Genomic DNA, 20087 nt, shown 5'->3' on the forward strand with positions numbered 1-20087 from the left:
GTTATTGTTGTTGTTGTTATTGTTGTTGATATTGTGTTTGTATGTGTTTGTGTGCACCTGTGTGTGTATGCAGAACAGTAACGTAGGCAGTACATTCCCTCAACATGGAGTTAGAGAGGTTTGTGAGCCATCATGTAGGTACTTGGAACTGAATCTAGGTCATCTGCAAGAGTAGCAGCAGTTTGTACTTGTTGAACCATCTCTCCAGAAATATTTCTGAAAGTAGGCATAAAAACAGCAGTATACAAAGGTATGATATCACCATGTGTCAAAAACCACACTCTAAAGTTAGAATGGATATAAAAGTCAAATAAAAAAGAATGGATTTAGAATATACTCAGAGAATTCGATAACCACCCTTCTTTATCCAGGATAGATATTTTGTTTCTGAAATATGCTTTCTCTGAAATTCATGAAAATCCTCCATCTTTCATTGATTATAGTGTATTTTCTTTACTCTTTCAGTCTATATATGAATCTCGTGTTTTCATTGTATTTTTTGTAGATACTGTATAATTTGCTCTCTTTTCTATAAACTCTTACAAGGTAATTAATTGATACAATTGAACTATTCTCATGAAAATTGAATATTGATTTATGCCACACAGGTAACAATTTTTACATGGTGTTTGCTCTGTATCTCTGTTTTCTTTTTGTTTCTTTGGAGTTTTTTGTTGTTATTTGTTTCATTTGTGTGTTTTGTTTCGATTTTTATTGGTTTTAAACAGAAATTAAGTCTTTCTCACAGGTCTGGAGACTGAGAAGTTAAAGTGTATAGTGCTGAGCTGGGGTAAATAATCCAATCTCTGCTTTCAAGATGGCACATGGACTGTTTTGCCTTCTAAAAGAAAATGACATTGCTCACAACATAGCAAATTAGAAGGAACGTCATCCCACCGACACTTTTTTTTAGTGCTATTTGTTTATAGGGATGGAGGCTGGTGATTCAGTGCCTTCTAAAAAGCCAAGCTTCTCAGTACTGTTGCCTTGAGGATTAAATACTCAACTTTTGAATTTTGAAGGCCACATTGATACTATACCAAGTCTCTTCTGCTGTTATGTGATTCAATTTTCTATTACAATTCTCTGCCTGGTAATTATTTTAAATTCCTTGTTCCGTTAATTCCAACACTGGTGTCATATTTGAATTTTATTCTATTGTTTGTTTTATCTCTTTATGTGTGTTTTCTTAATTTTGAAAATGCTGTTACTTTTTGTTGAAAGTCAGATATGGTAAGTTGGATAATAAAGACTGAAGTAAATCATAGTTAATATGAGGTTTAATGCTAATCTGGCTGAGTTGGAATGGGTTTAATGTTTTTCTTCCTTGTCAGATGTTTTGTATTACTGTTATTTCATGATCTCTCCTGTGGGCTCTGGGCTTCTCTCACTACTGTCATTTAGAGTAGTCTGTGTCTTGCTGTTAGTTCACATTACTGCATGGAGTCCTGTTGAAGTGGTGGGAAACATTTATGTTAAGATAATATCTACTTTTTTGGGTCTTTATTTCTGGAGCATGGCTTTCAAATAGCTTATACCTAACTTTCAGACTTTTTGTGAGTTTGGGGTCTTAATCGATGGAGAAATTGATAATAAATATTTTTCTTTCCATTAGAATGGGGTCTGCAAAAGACCTTCCATTGGTAGAGTGAATTTATATATTAAGAATAATTACAATGTTACTTCTCTTCCTTCCACTAGTAGTAAACCTTTTGCTTGCTGCTCTATGAGAAACTAATAGAGATTCTTGAATGGGAAAAGGAACAAAATCCAACAAAACTGTAACCTAAGAAATGCCTCACTCTAGGACCATTCAGTTTTTAGCCTCTAAAGTTTAATCAAAGTTAATTTCATGTTACAGTTCTGCTAACTTTTACCCCAAGGTAAAACATCATTTTGTATTTACCTGTGTTTCCATATTAAAAGAATTTTTAGAAAGAAGAGATGGTTGAGTGGATAGAGTGTCTGTAATGCAAATTCAAGGACTGGGATCCAAAGTGCCTACTTAAGCCTGATGTTCTAGTCTATTGTTTGTAATCCTGTGACTCTAACAGGATAGGGAATGAAGATAAAGGAAGTATTGGAAATCGTAAGCCAGTTAACTTGATGTACGCCATAGTACATCATAATGTACACATTAGTCAACTATAGGAGACCCTGTGAAAAAAGAAGGTGAAGGTTAAGACCAACACCCAAAATTATTCTCAAACTCTATACTTGTACTGTACAGAATAACAAACATAGCCAGCCAATGCTCACACAAATGAACATGGATATACATGCATATACATACATCATGCTCATACACAAATGCAAAGAATTGGTTTTAAGAAATGTTCAGTTTTCTGTGTAACCTCAATTCTCTAATAGATAAGACTTTTTCTTTAATTGCTAACCTTCTCTGCGTTTTAAGGCTAGATATAAATTCACATTCTTATATATCAGAATTAAAATATATAGCTTCACATTTACCATCTCTAAAATATGTAAGGAGTGCAGTATACCAATACTATCGGTTCAGCATATATCATACATGAGAATCTGAGTGAAGCAAAGGAACCTAAGGGAAAAGATAAAGAAAAAGTGTTTTGGGTTATGAAAGGAATGTAGAGTAATAGCAATAGTCTTCTATGAGCCACAGAAAGTGATCAATTCAGTATTTGTACCTAATGACCCACATAAACAAACATAGAATTGGTTAGCCGGAATATGAGTCACAAGCATATATTTAGAAAACATAATCATCACTACATTTTGAATTTGGTATCCTTGTCTCTGATACTCTACTCTTTATAACTGACTTCTTTATTTATGACTCACCATCCTCCTATTTCCTCCTGAACTCCAAAAGTCTGCCTCTGTGTATCTATCACAGAACTTTGAATGCCCTTCTATCTTTCTCTTGTCAGCACATGTAACAGCTGCCCATGTTTTATTTCCTGGGGAAGCTCTGCCACTTGGGTACTTAACAGGAGCAGCTGGTAAACCATCTGGTTAGAAAGCCAATGATGCCTTGCCTGGGGAAGGGGTGCTCAGAGTGGAAGAAGGAAGAATTACATGCATCAAAACTTTAGATGAAGATCACTAAGAGAAATAGCAGTAGGAGAGAGACATGATGAGAGAGTTCAGTGTTTTGTTTTAGTAGTCTGGTTTAGGGGGAAGGCAGAAGATATATGAGGGCATAGGATATCCTATGCCAAGTGCCCTATCTGAGTAAGATACGATCCAACACATGGGCAACATACTCACAAAAGACTGATTCTTCCTCATAAAGCAGATATCAAATGTGAGTTCTCTGGCTTCTCAAAGGTGAACCTTTGTGACTTCCTTCCACATTCATATTAGTATTTTAGCGAATCTGGTTGTATACGTTCTTGTGAAAGTAGCCATAACTACATTGAGCTTAGTATACCAGTTATGTCTATAGGTCTGACCCCATCCCTATGAACACATTTTTATCTAGCTAGCACTAATTGGATGTATGATATTTATAAAAAGAAGTCTCCTTAAATTTTTTCTGGAAATTTGACTCTTCTAATCTCTTTGAGCCCTCTTCTGGGATGTTTCCTGAGCCATAGATTCAAATTGTTATGGAAGTGTGTTTATTGTGCCTAGGCAACAGTCATGGCATCTCTCTTCTCACATTGCAAATGGCCATGACTCCCAGAGGTGAGCTGAAAGCAGGCAAACTTAACAGATGTTCAAGTAGCCACTGAGAAAGCATAGTGTGAGAAGCTGCATACTGGGAGAAAGCAGCCTCAGTCTGGGAATTGGCAGACTTGCCTTTGAGTCCTGAAACCTCAGCTAACCTTGGAATAACCTTGGACAAGTAGTGAAATCTCTCCTGGCCTTGGTTTCTTTCTCTTGGATCAGAAGAGATTTGCTTTAGCCTCATACATTGAATAAAAAGAAAAGTCTGCTGAGCAATTATTATTTTACTGAAACTCATTATTGATCTGTGACATGATGTAACACTGATGGAAATAAGGTGATGTTAGACTGCCTAAGGAGGGAGGTGTCTGTTCTCCTATGTTCTGAAACATTTAGGTTGTCTGAGCTATAAAGGCTTATTCTGAGTCATACTTTTGGAGGGCATATTCAGGGCAGAATAATTAGCAAGTAAAAAGAAAACTCAAAATTGGGAAAATTTCAATCAGGAATAAAGGAAATATTAGATTTACTTTGTTGAAACAACAATGGTGAAATGCTATTGGCTGGATAGACATACCTGCTGTTCTAAACTCACAGTAATGGTAATTACTTTCACAGGAACTGTATAAAATCAGACTAGCCAAAATCCTAGTATGAATGGTAAAGGGATTTATGAAGGATATCCTCTAACTGAGAAGCCAGAGACCTCATATGTGATATCTATTGGATGAGATAGACATCACATGGGTGAGCAGACAGTAGTCTGCTGTTGCAGTATATGGTCCCATACCTGAGAATACATTATTAACACTAACTGGATGTATGTTTTTTGTTTTGTTTGTAAAGAACACTGTGTCCTTACAAATTTTCTGGAATTCTGGCTCTTTTAATCTTACCTACGCCTCTTCTTCAGTGTTCCCTGAACCACAGATTTGAGTTGTGATATAAATGTATCTGCTGTGTCTTGGCTCCCCACAAATCTGTTGATTTTGCCATTGTGACCAGTAGTGGTTTTCTGTCATAGTGTACATTTGATGAGAAAAAGTGACTTTTTTTAATAAGGAGTAGTGTCTACACTTCTCTGTGGATATAAGAATAAGATTTAAAATGTAAAAAGTTAATTATGCTGGTGAAGCAAAGTAATGGTAGTAGAACATTTTCTAAGGACCGTGACCTCACTACCTGGCACAAGCTGTCTAGGTTTCCAGTATAATAACTGTACAATTTTCCTCTTACTGAGTTGGCCCTCAGTTCAGTTAGACAACTGTTGGTTTCCACCAACACATGAGTGCCAGTTATTTCACCACTACATATCATCTTTGTTACGGTTCATATGTGTTATAGCTGTGTAGGAATATTAACTGCTTCCCTACATTGGCACTTTGAATATTATTTTCAGATATTATAAAGGCTAGACCAACAGAAAAGGGACATTTAGATCAGGTCCAGTTTAAATCATGAATGTGCTAAGTGTGTGACATCTTCAGAAAGAGAGACCATCCTCAACATGTAAAAGACAACGATTGGCTACATCAAAAGACTCTACATTTTGTGAAGTGTTACCAGGATTAATTACCCTAACCAATTTCTCAAAGTAGGTTTCTTGAAAAGTGGGTTTTTTGCTACTGCATGTTTCTAATGGAAAGTATAGTCAAAGTGTCTTATCTATCGGTAATATATACATTGTGTACATGCATATTATATACAGTTTGGCTAAATATAGTATGATTCCTTGAGGCTTTATCAAAAACCTTGTTATTATTTCCTGTTACCCCTTCTTTGCTCTGTGGATTGACCTTTCACACTTCTCCTCAGTTGGAGTCCTCTGCTAGCTCTTCGCTTTATCATTTCATTCATTTCTGTTTTGCTACTTTCCTCCTCTAGTGTCCCTTTAAATATTTTTAAGCATTACTTCCCCCAGGAGGTACTGAAAGGAAGGTACTAAAAGGGCAAAGTTCTGTCATTCTATTAAAAGTAAAAACAAAGTAAAAATAATTCTCATAACTTTGTTTAAATGAAATAATTCCAGCATCTGAGAATGCAGATTTATATAATCCTACAATAAATCCACTAAAACAGATGTGATGAAAATCATCACCATTTAAACACCAGTGTCCCGTCACCTATAGCTTCTACAAATAAGGTGATCTTCAATATGTCTATGGTGTTTTCAGGAGTTCCACATGTATTTTACAGCCCATTGAAAGTACAAGACAAAGAATTAGAATTTAACTCGCATGGCTATGAGGTGCTTTGACTAGAACTCCAAAACTTTTGCATGCAAGGCAAGCAGTTATTCCACTAAGCTACACCCCAAGTGCTATGTATAGCTTTGTAACATAGGAAGCTTAATGATGATTGGATGAGCTTCCTCACTAGAGCTGCCATTCTCCATGTTTACTGGAGGCACTGAAAGAAGAAGAAAACATGCATTTACATGGGAAAGCTTTATGTTCATGCATGGATAGTATATGGTAGCTCAGTGTAATTTCTGCCACAGAATACTTAAGGATTTTGTACTATAAGTTCTTCAAGTACATCTCCATGGTGTAAGAGTGAGCACACTGGATTTTGACTGTTACCTTTTGGCTTTAACAATTGCCCTAAGATTACTCAAAGACACATATCAAGTGATGATTAATTGAAGTTGTTTTTCATATTGTTCCCTCACTGAGTACTTTACACATTTTAACCATCATAACAAGTGCCAAAGAAGCAAATTTTAAACATATTAGATGACATCAGCATCTGGTACACTCAGAGATTAGTTTCTTGAAATTCACCAGATTAAAAAGCAGCATAAAATCACATGAGATTCACAGTGACACAATTCTGAGTTATTCCTTGCCATTCTCTTGTTTTCTTATCTTTGTATTGCCAAATTTTTCCATTTTCCTGAGAAATTTGAGGTTTATATTGAAATAAATCTCATGAAATAGGAATTATGCAAATAACCTTAGCTTTCATCTTCACAAAACAAACACACACACACAGATACACACAAACACACAAGACACACACAAACACTCACACATACAAACACACACACACAAACACACACACACAAACACACACACACAAACACAAACACACACAGACACACACAAACACTCACACATACAAACACACACACACAAACACACAGAGACACACACACAAACACACACAGACACACACACACACACAAACACACACGAGAAAGGACCTCATGTACTAAATACCACAGCAGCTTCTTACACAGTTAGTAACACTCCCATTTATAAATAATAAACTAAGATGTGAGGTGAATCAATGTGTTTTGTTGGTTATTCATACAGTAGAGAATAGAGCAAAAATAAAAAGGAAACAGATATGGTAATTTCCAACATTTTGAAAAAATACAAACTCAAATCTACTTTTTGATATTTAATCAGTTTCTCTTTTTTAATTTTTATGCTCACATTCTGATGGTTATCTAATGCCAATTAGCTTGTATGGGTCTATTTATAATGGTGTGGTTATTGTCAACTTGGTAGGATATTGACTAGGAAAGGAGGCATGTCTCTGGTCATGTCTGTAAGGGATTACAGAGATTATATTACTTGAAATAGATTCTTCTCTCACGCAATACTTCCTGACTGTAGTTTCTTGTCCTTCCACTCCTCCCAACTCCAGTCCTCTTCCCCATCATCTTCTCTGGATCCATACCTTATTCATATCCTTCAAAGAGTGTCATGCTTCCAACACACAAAAATCAGACACTACAAAACAGAATACAATAAGACAATGTATAAGCCCTCACACCAAGGCAGAACAAAGCCAGCCAATAGGAGGTAAAGAGTCCCAAGAACAGGCAAATGAGTCAGAGACACCCCAACCTTAAAATGAGGCATCCCACAAAAATATCAAGGTAACAATAAAAACATAAAGATTGAGTACCAGGTTGCAGTCTCCTCCAGGCCATTTGCTGCCAATTTAGGATTCATGGGCCTATATGTGCCCTGCTTTGTGCATTCAGTGCACTGTGATCTCTGTCCATTCTAATTTCTCCAATCTTGCTTCTCTTTCTGAAGATTCCCTTAGTTTGAGGAGAAGAACATGGTAGAGACCTCAAGTTTATATTCTCTCACCACATAATGTCTGACTGTGTGTCTCTGCATCCACAACCATTTGCTACCTGTAGGATCAACTCTGATGGTGACTAGAAGAGTCACTGATCTATGAGTATAGCAATATCATTAGGAAACATTTCATTTATTATTATTTCTAGATCAGTTTTATTTGGTTCCACCCTAGGGCTCTGGGCTATCCAATCTTCAGTTCCTGGATATCAAAGCAGTGTCTGGCATGGACTGCCTATCAGTGGAGTGGATCTCAAGTTAAATCAGATATTGGTTCATTGCTCTTATAAGTTCTGTGATACCAATGCCCTGGTATATCTTGCAGGCAGGACAGTATTTTATGTCTTGGATTACATATGTGTTTCTCTTTCCATAACCTGCAGAGTACTTTCCTGTACCAACAAGTCTATTATGTAGGGATGAAGGCTTAGGGAAGGCAACAGATTGACTGTTCTATGTTTCATTAACTGTACAGATGTCCTCAATAATGGAGGTCTACTCTCAGGTTTTAGGCAGTGACCCTCTTTTATAGCTTTGGTCTGAATTGTTTAGGAATCTCCATGGCACCCACTTGGGCAACAACTCAACTGAATTCAACTTAGTCCTGCTACTGGAAGCCTTGACTGGCAACAAGAGACAGGCAGTTTAGACTCCATGGCCTCTATCACTGGGAGTCTTCACAGGGATCAATACCATAGATTCCAGAAAGCTTCCATTGGCATCTGTTTTTGACAACAGCAAAGTAAATTGTTTTGCAAGGATGATTTTTCCTTATGAGTTGAGATTCAGCTCTTGAACTCAGAAAAATGAAAATAATTCCAAAGCACAGCTTGAAAGAGGAGAAATTTTTTCTTGAGTTTTTAAAAATAGCAGTGAATAATCTTAGACATATCAGGAAGACAGGATCAACCATTCAAGCTCCCATGATCTACTTCCTTCTCCCTGCATGTGAGGAGTTTCTCAGAAACCAGAGCAGAGTAGAAGCCAAGCACAGCAGTCTAGCAAGCTCTATTCACAGGATCCTCTTAATTGGATCCAGGGAAAGACTGTTTTCCTCCACAAGAATGCTCTGAGCAAAACTAAGGATTAAAAAATCCAGGCAATTTTCATTTATCTAGTTGAGTGTTTCCAGGGACTTCTGTTTTTCTTCATGTATATAATACTTGTGTTGATTTGATTAAATAATTTTTTTCTTATTGGATATTTCATGTATTTACATATTTATCCCCTTTCCTGGTTTTTCCCTCTGGAACCCTCCTATCTTATCCCCCTTCACTCTGTTTCTGTGAGGGTGCTCCCACTCCCACCTGAGTGCGAGGCAATTCACCTACACTGGGGAATTGAGCCTTCACAGGACCAAGTGCCTCTCTTCCTATTGGTGCCATGAGTCCTTCCATGTGTACCCTTTGGTTGGTGGATTAGTTCTTGGGAACTCTGGTGGAGAGTGGGGTCTGGTTGATTGATATTGTTGTTCTTCCTAAGTGGTTGCAAACCCCCTTCAGCTCCTTCAGTCCTTTCTATATGTCCTCCATTAGGGTCCCAGTGCTTAGTCCAATGGTTGGCTGTGAGCCTCAGCCTCTGTGTTTGCCGGGCTCTGGAAGATCCTCTCAGGATGGCTTTTCCTTCAGTCTCTGCTCCACACTTTGTCCTTGTATTTCCTTTAGACAGGAGACATTCTTGGTTAAAATTTTGGAGATGAGTGCGTCGTGGCCTCTGCCAACCGGCAGCCTTGCCTAACCTCTAGATATGGTCTCTACAGGATCTTCCTCCCCTTTGTTGGACATTTCAGCTAATCTCGTCCCTCTTTGGTCCTGGGAACTTCTTGCCTTTCTGGTATCTGGGACTCTTTTTATAGCCAAAAGTTGAAATCAGTAAAAGTGAAAACACGTGGGTATTATTCTACTATAAGTTATCCAGATCACTGTGGTGGGATAATCAAGATATCCTATGCACTATCCCTTAATCCATGTCTCTCAGGGGGGTTCTAAATCTGGTTAGTTGCCATGAAAAGATATATCCAAAGTATGGATGAGATCACGTCTCAGAGCAAGTAAAAATGCAAAGGAAAGCTGAGCATCAGCCTTTTTTCCACTGATTTCCCACAGAGCAGACACAATGTGAGCCACCACTCCTTTCTCAGCCGGATGATGATTTCCCCACCAATATGCTCAGTGTCCTTGACCTGTGAGCCAAAATAAACTCTACCTTTCTTAAATTCCTTTCCTCAAGTACTTTGTCACTTCATAAAGAGAGCCACAGCGACCTTTACAAAATATCAAATCAATTATTGAGGCTTAGGCTTATTGCTTTTTCTCTCAAAAATTCTGCACCATCTCACCTACTGGGGTGCTTCAGAGGAAACCAATGGAAGAGCTCCTTAATGACCATAAAGATCCTTATATTAAGAAAGAAGAATCACAAGAATCATTGCTATTGCCCCGGCTGACAAATAGTGAGGATCACAACTTACTCTAATTTCCTCTGCTACTGCAATTCCATCTGTCAAAGTGAAAAAAAATCCATTTTATATGCATCCCACCCCTATTATCCACTTATAATGAAAAAATAATGACCTTTCTTTCCATGTTGGTGAATATTTTACCTGTCAACTCTGATACTCTCATAATATGTACAGACAAATTATTTATGACCAGGGAAATTAAATATTATTTCATTTCTCCTAATACAATCTGTAGCGTCTCCGAGCTTCCAATTCCTTCCCATTAAGGTTATTGTCTTTTCTGCTCCAATTGTCTGTGTGCTGTTGGGTTGTAGCAGCACTGGCAGAATGCTCAGAGCATAATGGAAGTAGAAGAAATAGTGTAATTTGCAAGACTGCCTTCCTATCTCTTCTAAATGAAGATATTTGGTCTCTGAGAGTCAAAACCCATTTTGATGAGTTTAGACATATTTTGGAGTAATGTAAAAGGACAGCTACATTATAATGGGCTTTCTGGACTTCCCTCAGAGTCATGGGATCTTTGTCCAGAAAGAGTCCAAGTTTATGTATTTCAAGTCTTTCGTTATGCTAGGGGGAAACTGAGGATAGAAGAAAGATTTTTATGAATCCATCTAATACCATTGTATTTTTCTGTCGTTCTCTACTCATTGTCTTAATATATGCATAATTATTCATGTTTTACTTAGATTAGAGATATAGAGACATTTTAAGTCTGAGATAAGCAGTAAACCCTCACACTTCCAGAGGAGGTCATTAAGTTCTTATCTAAGAAAATGGGAAAGATAATTATCTTAAACTAAGTTGCTCACAAATCCAAGGTGCTGGCACAATAAATGATGTAACAAGACTCAGAAACATTCATGGCACTAAGTGTGTCATCTGCTTGTTACTCAGCAGAACCATCATCCTCTGACATAATTTCGAAAGTGTACCACTTTTGGAAAGTGGTAGTAATTGGTTCTCCTCTGGCTTCTATGACAGCTCTAGCCATGGGTCTTTAGATGGATTTACAATGCCAGGCTCGAGTTTGTGCCTGTTGTGTGAGCCTTAATTTCATGTGGAAATATTTGAAAAATGTCAAGATAAAAGAGCCACTATTATATCATTGCAAACATCTTGCTGTTCCAGTCATTGCTGCTGTTCATAGGCAGATGGTCAATGGCTGCTGAGAGAGGGGAAATCAGATTGTTCCAGAAATGACTTCCTGCATAGGTTGTTTAATCCCAAGTTGTCATCCACGAACACAGGCACATAGGCATGAAGTTAAATAGACTCAGTATATATGAATGTATCTACATATTCATATGTGTAGATGTATGTAAATACATTCATCCACAAATGTTTATATATATATATATATATGTGTGTGTGTGTGTGTGTGTGTGTGTGTGTGTGTGTGTGTGTGTAGCAATAGTAATTTTAAAGCAAATATGAACTAGAGAGAAAGCCATGGGATGTGATAGAAATTGAAAAAGGGGGAAGGTGGGTAAAGTGATGTAAGTGAAATTCTTTTTTTTTTTTTTTTTATTAACTTGAGTATTTCTTATATACATTTCGAGTGTTATTCCCTTACCCGGTTTCCGGGCAAAAATCCCCCTCCCCCCTCCCCACTCCCCTTCCTTATGGGTGTTCCCCTCCCAATCCTCCCCCCATTGCCACCCTCCCCCCATAGTATAGTTCACTGGGGGTTCAGTCTTAGCAGGACCCAGGGCTTCCCCTTCCACTGGTGCTCTTACTAGAATATTCATTGCTACCTATGAGGGCAGAGTCCAGGGTCAGTCCATGTATAGTCTTTAGGTAGGGGCTTAGTCCCTGGAAGCTCTGGTTGCTTGGCATTGTTGTACATATGGGGTCTCGAGCCCCTTCAAGCTCTTCCAGTTCTTTCTCTGATTCCTTCAACGGGGGTTCTATTCTGAGTTCAGTGGTTTGCTGCTGGCATTCGCCTCTGTATTTGCTGTATTCTGGCTGTGTCTCTCAGGAGCGATCTACATCCGGCTCCTGTCGGTCTGCAGTTCTTTGCTTCATCCATCTTGTCTAATTGGGTGGCTGTATATGTATGGGCCACATGTGGGGTAGGCTCTGAATGGGTGTTACTTCAGTCTCTGTTTTAATCTTTGCCTCTCTCCTCCCTGCCAAGGGTATTCTTGTTCCCCTTTTAAAGAAGGCGTGAAACATTCACATTTTGATCATCCGTCTTGAGTTTCATTTTTTCTAGGCATCTAGGGTAATTCAAGCATTTGGGCTAATAGCCACTTATCAATGAATGCATACCATGTATGTCTTTCTGTGATTGGGTTAGCTCACTCAGGATGATATTTTCCAGTTCCAACCATTTGCCTACGAATTTCATAAAGCCGTTGTTTTTGATAGCTGAGTAATATTCCATTGTGTAGATGTACCACAATTTTCTGTATCCATTCCTCTGTTGAAGGGCATCTGGGTTCTTTCCAGCTTCTGGCTATTATAAATAAGGCTGCGATGAACATAGTGGAGCACGTGTCTTTTTTATATGTTGGGGCATCTTTTGGGTATATGCCCAAAAGAGGTATAGATGGATCCTCAGGCAGTTCAATGTCCAATTTTCTGAGGAACCTCCAGACTGATTTCCAGAATGGTTGTACCAGTCTGCAATCCTACCAATAATGGAGGAGTGTTCCTCTTTCGCCGCATCCTTGCCAGCATCTGCTGTCACCTGAGTTTTTGATCTTAGCCATTCTCACTGGTGTGAGGTGAAATCTCAGGGTTGTTTTGATTTGCATTTCCCTTATGACTAAAGATATTGAACATTTCTTTAGGTGTTTCTCAGCCATTCATCATTCCTCAGCTGTGAATTCTTTGTTTAGCTCTGAACCCCATTTTTTAATAGGGTTATTTGTCTCCCTGCGGTCTAACTTCTTGAGTTCTTTGTATATTTTGGATATAAGGCCTCTATCTGTTGTAGGATTGGTAAAGATCTTTTCCCAGTCTGTTGGTTGCCGTTTTGTCATAACCACCGTGTCCTTTGCCTTACAGAAGCTTTGCAGTTTTTTTTTTTTATTTATTTATTAACTTGAGTATTTCTTATATACATTTCGAATGTTATTCCCTTTCCCGGTTTCCGGGCAAACATCCCCCTCCCGCCTCCCCTTCCTTATGGGTGTTCCCCTCCCAACCCTCCCCCCATTGCCGCCCTCCCCCCATAGACTAGTTCACTGGGGGTTCAGTCATGCAGGACCCAGGGCTTCCCCTTCCACTGGTGCTCTTACTAGGATATTCATTGCTACCTATTGGGTCAGAGTCCAGGGTCAGTCCATGTATAGTCTTTAGGTAGTGGCTTAGTCCCTGGAAGCTCTGGTTGCTTGGCATTGTTGTACTTTTGGGGTCTCGAGCCCCTTCAAGCTCTTCCAGTTCTTTCTCTGATTCCTTCAACAGGGGACCTATTCTCAGTTCAGTGGTTTGCTGCTGGCATTCGCCTCTGTATTTGCTGTATTCTGGCTGTGTCTCTCAGGAGCGATCTACATCCAGCTCCTGTCGGTCTGCACTTCCTTGCTTCATCCATCTTGTCTAATTGGGTGGCTGTATATGTATGGGCCACATGTGGGGCAGGCTCTGAATGGGTGTTCCTTCAGTCTCTGTTTTAATCTTTGCCTCTCCCTTCCCTGCCAAGGGTATTCTTTTTCCTCATTTAAAGAAGGAGTGAAGCATTCACATTTTGATCATCCGTCTTGAGGTTCGTTTGTTCTAGGGATCTAGGGTAATTCAAGCATTTGGGCTAATAGCCACTTATCAATGAGTGCATACCATGTATGTCTTTCTGTGATTGGGTTAGCTCACTCAGGATGATATTTTCCAGTTCCAACCATTTGCCTACGAATTTCATAAACTCGTTGTTTTTGATAGCTGAGTAATATTCCATTGTGTAGATGTACCACATTTTCTGTATCCATTCCTCTGTTGAAGGGCATCTGGGTTCTTTCCATTTTCTGGCTATTATAAATAAGGCTGCGATGAACATAGTGGAGCATGTGTCTTTTTTATACGTTGGGGCATCTTTTGGGTATATGCCCAAGAGAGGTATAGCTGGATCCTCAGGCAGGTCAATGTCCAATTTTCTGAGGATCCTCCAAACTGATTTCCAGAATAGTTGTACCAGTTTGCAATCCCACCAACAATGGAGGAGTGTTCCTCTTTCTCCACATCCTCGCCAGCATCTGCTGTCACCTGAGTTTTTGATCTTAGCCATTCTCACTGGTGTGAGGTGAAATCTCAGGGTTGTTTTGATTTGCATTTCCCTTATGACTAAAGATGTTGAACATTTCTTTAGGTGTTTCTCAGCCATTCGGCATTCCTCAGCTGTGAATTCTTTGTTTAGCTCTGAACCCCATTTTTTAATAGGGTTATTTGTTTCCCTGCGGTCTAATTTCTTGAGTTCTTTGTATATTTTGGATATAAGGTCTATATCTGTTGTAGGATTGGTAAAGATCTTTTCCCAATCTGTTGGTTGCCGTTTTGTCCTAACCACAGTGTCCTTTGCCTTACAGAAGCTTTGCAGTTTTATGAGATCCCATTTGTTGATTCTTGATCTTAGAGCATAAGCCATTGGTGTTTTGTTCAGGAAATTTTTTCCAGTGCCCATGTGTTCCAGATGCTTCCCTAGTTTTCCTTCTATTAGTTTGAGTGTGTCTGGTTTGATGTGGAGGTCCTTGATCCACTTGGACTTAAGTTTTGTACAGGGTGATAAGCATGGATCGATCGGCATTCTTCTACATATTGACCTCCAGTTGAACCAGCACCATTTGCTGAAAATGCTATCTTTTTTCCATTGGATGGTTTTGGCTCCTTTGTCAAAAATCAAGTGACCATAGGTGTGTGGGTTCATTTCTGGGTCTTCAATTCTATTCCATTGGTCTATCTGTCTGTCTCTGTACCAATACCATGCAGTTTTTATCACTATTGCTCTGTAATACTGCCCGAGTTCAGGGATAGTGATTCCCCCTGAAGTCCTTTTATTGTTGAGGATAGCTTTAGCTATACTGGTTTTTTTGTTATTCCAGATGAATTTGCCAATTGTTCTGTCTAACTCTTTGAAGAATTGGATTGGTATTTTGATGGGGATTGCATTTAATCTGTAGATCGCATTTGGTAAAATGGCCATTTTTACTATATTGATCCTGCCAATCCATGAGCATGGGAGATATTTCCATCTTCTAAGGTCTTCTTCAATTTCTTTCTTCAGTGTCTTATTGTACAGATCTTTTACTTGCTTGGTTAAAGTCACACCGAGGTACTTTATATTATTTGGGTCTATAATGAAGGGTGTCGTTTCCCTAATTTCTTTCTCGGCTTGAATCTCTTTTGTGTAGAGGAAGGCTACTGATTTATTTGAGTTAATTTGATACCCGGCCACTTTGCTGAAGTTGTTTATCAGCTTTAGTAGTCCTCTCGTGGAACTTTTGGGATCACTTAAATATACTATCATATCATCTGAAAATAGTGATATGTTGACTTCTTCTTTTCCGATCTGTATCCCCTTGACCTCCTTTTGTTGACTGATTGCTCTGGCTAGAACTTCAAGAACTATATTGAATAAGTAGGGAGAGAGTGGGCAGCCTTGTCTAGTCCCTGATTTTAGTGGGATTGCTTCAAGTTTCTCTCCATTTAATTTAATGTTAGCAACTGGTTTGCTGTATATGGCTTTTACTATGTTTAGATATGGGCCTTGAATTCCTATTCTTTCTAGGAATTTTATCATGAAGGAGTGTTGAATTTTGTCAAATGCTTTCTCCATCTAATGAAATGATCATGTGGTTTTGTTCTTTCAGTTTGTTTATATAATGGATCACGTTAATGGTTTTCCGAATGTTAAACCATCCCTGCACGCCTGGGATGAAGCCTACTTGATCATGGTCAATGATATTTTGATGTGCTCTTGAATTCGGTTTGCCAGAATTTTATTGAGTATTTTTGCGTCGATATTCATAAGGGAACTTGGTCTGAAGTTCTCTTTCTTTGTTGGGTTTTGTGTGGTTTAGGTATAAGAGTAATTGTGGCTTCATAGAAGGAATTCGGTAGTGCTCCATCTGTTTCAATTTTGTGGAATAGATTGGATAATATTGGTATGAGGTCTTCTATGAAGATCTGATAGAATTCTGCACTAAACCCGTCTGGACCTGGGCTCTTTTTGGTTGGGAGACCTTTAATGACTGCTTCTATTTCCTTAGGAGTCATGGAGTTGTTTAACTGGTTTATCTGTTCCTGATTTATCTTCGGTACCTTGTATCTGTCTAGGAAATTGTCCATTTCCTGCAGATTTTCAAGTTTTGTTGAATATAGGCTTTTATAGTAAGATCTGATGATTTTTTGAATTTCCTCTGAATCTGTAGTTATGTCTCCCTTTTCATTTCTGATTTTATTAATTTGGACACACTCTCTGTGTCCTCTCATTAGTCTGGCTAAGGGTTTATCTATCTTGTTGATTTTCTCAAAGAACCAACTTTTGGTTCTGTTGATTCTTTCTATGGTCCTTTTTCTTTCTACTTGGTTGATTTCAGCTCTGAGTTTGATTATTTCCTGCCTTCTACTCCTCCTGGGTGTATTTGCTTCTTTTTGTTCTAGAGCTTTTAGGTGTGCTTTCAAGCTGCTGACATATGCTCCTTCCTGTTTCTTTCTGCAGGCACTCAGCACTATGAATTTTCCTCTTAGCACAGCTTTCATTGTGTCCCTTAAGTTTGGGTATGTTGTACCTTCATTTTCATTAAATTCTAAAAAGTCTTTAATTTCTTTCTTTATTTCTTCCTTGAACAGTTTATCATTGAGTAGAGCATTGTTCAATTTCCACGTATATGTGGGCATTCTTCCCTTATTGTTATTGAAGACCAGTTTTAGGCCGTGGTGGTCCGATAGCATGCATGGGATTATTTCTATGTTTCTGTACCTGTTGAGGCCCGTTTTTTGACCAATTATATGGTCAATTTTGTTGAAAGTACCATGAGGAGCTGAGAAGAAGGTATATCCTTTTGCTTTAGGATAGAATGTTCTATAAATATCCGTTAAGTCCATTTGGCTCATGACTTTTCTTAGTCTGTCTACGTCTCTGTTTAATTTCTGTTTCCATGATCTGTCCATTGATGAGAGTGGGGTGTTGAAATCTCCTACTATTATTGTGTGAGGTGCAATGTGTGTTTTGAGCTTTAGTAAGGTTTCTTTTCCGTATGTAGGTGCCCTTGTATTTGGGGCATAGATATTTAGGATTGAGAGTTCATCCTGGTGGATTTTTCCTTTGATGAATATGAAGTGTCCTTCCTTATCTTTTTTGATGACTTTTAGTTGAAAATTGACTTTATTTGATATTAGAATGGCAACTCCAGCTTGCTTCTTCCGACCATTTGCTTGGAAAGTTGTTTTCCAGCCTTTCACTCTGAGGTAGTGTCTGTCTTTGTCTCTAAGGTGTGTTTCCTGTAGGCAGCAGAATGCAGGGTCCTCGTTGCGTATCCAGTTTGTTAAGCTATGTCTCTTTATTGGGGAGTTGAGGCCATTGATGTTGAGAGATATTAAGGAATAGTGATTATTACTTCCTGTCGTATTCATATTTGGATGTGGGGTTATGTTTGTGTGCTTTCATTTTCTTTGTTTTGTTGCCAAGATGATTAGTTTCTTGCTTCTTCTAGGGTATAGCTTGCCTCCTTATGTTGGGCTTTACATTTATTATCCTTTGTAGTGCTGGATTTGGAGAAAGATATTGTGTAAATTTGGTTTTGTCATGGAATATCTTGGTTTCTCCATCTATGTTAATTTAGAGTTTTGCAGGATACAGTAACCTGGGCTGGCATTTGTGTTCTCTTAGGGTCTGTATGACATCAGTCCAGGATCTTCTGGCCTTCATAGTTTCTGGCGAAAAGTCTGTTGTGATTCTGATAGGTCTGCCTTTATATGTTACTTCACCTTTTTCCCTTACTGCTCCTAATATTCTTTCTTTATTTTGTGCGTTTGGTGTTTTGACTATTATGTGACGGCAGGTGTTTCTTTTCTGGTCCAATCTATTTGGAGTTCTGTAGACTTCTTGTATGCTTATGGGTATCTCTTTTTTTAAGTTAGGGAAGTTTTCTTTTATGATTTTGTTGAAGATATTTACTGGTCCTTTGAGCTGGGAGTCTTCACTCTCTTCTATACCTATTATCCTTAGGTTTGATCTCCTCATTGTGTCCTGGATTTCCTGTATGTTTTGGACCAGTAGCTTTTTCCGCTTTACATTATCTTTGACAGTTGAGTCAATGATTTCTATGGAATCTTCTGCTCCTGAGATTCTCTCTTCCATCTCCTGTATTCTGTTGGTGAAGCTCGTATCTACAGCTCCTTGTCTCTTCTTTTGGTTTTTCTATATCCAGGGTTGTTTCCATGTGTCTTTCTTGATTGCTTCTATTTCCATTTTTAATTCCTTCAACTGTTTGATTGTGTTTTCCTGGAATTCTTTCAGGGATTTTTGTGACTCCTCTCTATGGGCTTCTACTTGTTTATTTATGATTTCCTGGAATTCTTTCAGGGATTTTTGTGACTCCTCTCTATGGGCTTCTACTTTTTTAATTATGTTTTCCTGGAATTCTTTCAGGCATTTTTGTGATTCCTCTCTGTAGGCTTCTACTTGTTCTCTAAGGGAGTTCTTCACGTCTTTCTTGAAGTCCTCCAGCATCATGATCAAATATGATTTTGAAACTAGATCTTGCTTTTTTGGTGTGTTTGGATATTCCATCTTTGTTTTGGTGGGAGAATTGGGCTCCGATGGTGCCATGTAGTCTTGGTTTCTGTTGCTTGGGTTCCTGCGCTTGCCTCTCGCCATCAGATTATCTCTAGTGTTACTTTGTTCTGCTATTTCTGACAGTGGCTAGACTGTCCTATAAGCCTGTGTGTCAGGATTGCTGTAGACCTGTTTTCCTGTTTTCTTTCAGCCTGTTATGGCGACAGAGTGTTCTGCTTTTGGGCGTGTAGTTTTCCCTCTCTATAGGTCTTCAGCTGTTCCTGTGGGCCTGTGTCTTGAGTTCACCAGACAGGTCACTTGCAGCAGAAAAGTTGGTCTTACCTGTGGTCCCGAGGCTCAAGTTTGCTCGCGAGGTGCTGCCCAAGAGCTCTCCGTGGCAGCAGCAACCAGTAAGATCTGTGCTGCTGTTTCCGGGAGCTTCAGTGTACCAGGGTTCCAGATGGCGTTTAGTGTTTGGTGTTTTCCTCTGGCGTCTGAGATGTGTATGCAGAGAGCAGTGTCTTCTGGTTTCCCAGGTGTGCCTGCCTCTCTGAGGGTTTAGCTCTCCCTCCCATGGGATTTGGGTGCAGAGAACTGTTTATCTGGTCTGTTTCCTTCAGGTTCAGGCGGTGTCTCAGAGGCAGAGGTCCTGCTGCTCCTCGGCCCTCCCCCACGGGAACCCAGAGGCCTTATACAGTTTCCTCTTGGGCCAGGGATGTGGGCAGGGGTGGGCAGTGTTTGTGGTCTATTCTGCTCTGCAGCCTCGGGAGTGCCTACCTGACCAGGCGGTCGGGTCTCTCTCCCAAGGTGTCTGGGAGTAGAGAGCTGCTGTGGGATGGGATCCGCGGGTGTGGGCGTAAGTGAAATTCTTATATATGAAGTTGGCAAAAATAAATGATAAACTCAACAATGCCATAAATATTTAAAAATAATCAATGTATGAAATTAGCTTATGTGGCTGAGGTCTTCCAGAAGGGATTTGAAATTTCTGTCTTTGGAAGTTCCTTCCATCCTTATAATTTACATTGAGATTGTGGAAAAAGACAAAACAAAAACAATAGCAATAAAATTTAAATCCCCCCAAAATCTAACCACTTCCTAAGGCAGCAGGATAGTGTATGATATTTTATTACTATACATATATGAAACCCTTATAATGAATCCC

Source organism: Rattus norvegicus, chromosome 5 (genome assembly GCF_021556685.1).
Source record: "Rattus norvegicus strain SHRSP/BbbUtx chromosome 5, alternate assembly SHRSP_T2T, whole genome shotgun sequence".
In the NCBI taxonomy this organism is placed as follows: domain Eukaryota; kingdom Metazoa; phylum Chordata; class Mammalia; order Rodentia; family Muridae; genus Rattus; species Rattus norvegicus.